We start from the raw sequence: 1,649 nt of genomic DNA, 5'->3' as shown, positions 1-1,649 counted from the left end.
GCAACATATACATAACATTATCGTATGCATATCGAAAATGCATATATGTATTTTATTAATACTTTATTACAAGTGCACATATATATATATATATATAAATCCCAACGTAACATTAATCCAATTTGTTTAGGTGTGTGATCCTGTAAGATCGCATAATATTAGTAATCAACTTCTAAAGTCATTGATTAAAAGGTTTCTAGCAAAACATTATAATCAGTGGCGGAGGCAGAAATTTAGTTAACATGGGGCACAAAATAATTAATTAAAATATAATAATATTACTATTATTAAAAAATCCAAAACCAAAAAAATAAAACGTTAAAAAATTGTCATAACAAAAACATATTAAGAAGTCCTACAAAACTATTCTATGATCTTCCATATCTTGAAATCTGTTTATCACTACCTCATTTGTTACTTTATCTAAGTGCTCTTTTTCAATAAAACAAACCATACAATCATTTAAAAACTGATCACCCATTCGGTTTCGCAAGGTAGTCTTCACAATTTTCATCGCAGAAAAGCACCTCTCGACTATAGCAGTGGCAACAGGTAAAGTCAAAACCAACTTCAAAAGTCGATAAACAAGAGGATGCGAAAGATATTTTTTTGTCTCTATCATTACACGTGCAAGATCTCCAAGACTCTCCAAATTAGCAAACCTTTTATCTTCACGGATATTATCGATGTAAATACCAAGTTGATGCTCAAGAGATATCCGCTCCACAGAACTAAAATCTTCCGGATAAAACTCAGATAACCTCACAAGTTTCGACTGGTCAAACTCGTGGAAGGAACCAAAAGGGCTCAAAGACGCAGTGCAACTAAGTAATTCAGTGTTTACCTCGTCAAAACGATCATTAAACTCTGAAATTTGCATATCCAATACAGTGTAAAAACATTCCACTTGATAATGATGCAAGTTTGTTATGTTGGTTCTCCGTCTTGGCTTCTTTGGATCCACAAATTCTTCTTCCATGATGATCAACTCAGTTTTATGACTCTCACAAAAAGAATTAACTTTTTCAACCAAAGAATCCCATCCATTATCCCTGAGATTGTACAATTGTTGCTTGGTAGATTTCACCAGAGACATAGCATTCAAAATGTCTTGATCTTTCCTTTGCAGAGCCACCGATAGAGTATTTGTGATCCCGAGAAGAAGTAACATCAACTGTAAGTAGAACCCAAAATCAAAGGTGTGCAAATATTTGATGAGACCATTAGCTTGCCGTCTTTTGATACCATCACTCCCTTCGCTCTGGGTATACTCCAATAGTTTCATAATAGAAGGGAATAAATCAACGAATCATACTAAGGTATTATAGTGAGAACCCCATCAAGTATTACCAGGTTTTTGAAATGAAAGCTCCTGATTCAGTCCCTTTCCTCTCTTAATTTCAACTTGACTAATTCCTTCCTCGATGATCCTTCGTTGGTCTTCTCGAACCATATATTTCCTCTTACAAGAAGCTCCAACCACATTTAATATAACCGAAATCATATTAAAAAAATCACAAACTTCAAAATGTTTTTTAGCAACTGCCACGACGACAAATTGAAGCTGGTGAGCAAAGCAGTGTACATAATATGCAGTACTATTTTCTCTTAAAATCAAAGATCTCAACCCATTAAATTCGCCTTTCATG

General features: G+C 34.0%; 1 pseudogene; it reads right to left on the bottom strand.

Moving 5' to 3' along the window:
- Positions 474-1,649, bottom strand: part of LOC109129139 — a 2,541-nt pseudogene continuing 1,365 nt past the window's right edge.

The sequence above is a fragment of the Camelina sativa genome, chromosome 15, assembly GCF_000633955.1.
Source record: "Camelina sativa cultivar DH55 chromosome 15, Cs, whole genome shotgun sequence".
In the NCBI taxonomy this organism is placed as follows: domain Eukaryota; kingdom Viridiplantae; phylum Streptophyta; class Magnoliopsida; order Brassicales; family Brassicaceae; genus Camelina; species Camelina sativa.
The sequence above is the reverse complement of the archived record's forward strand: the minus strand, read 5'-3'. Positions and strand labels throughout refer to the sequence as shown.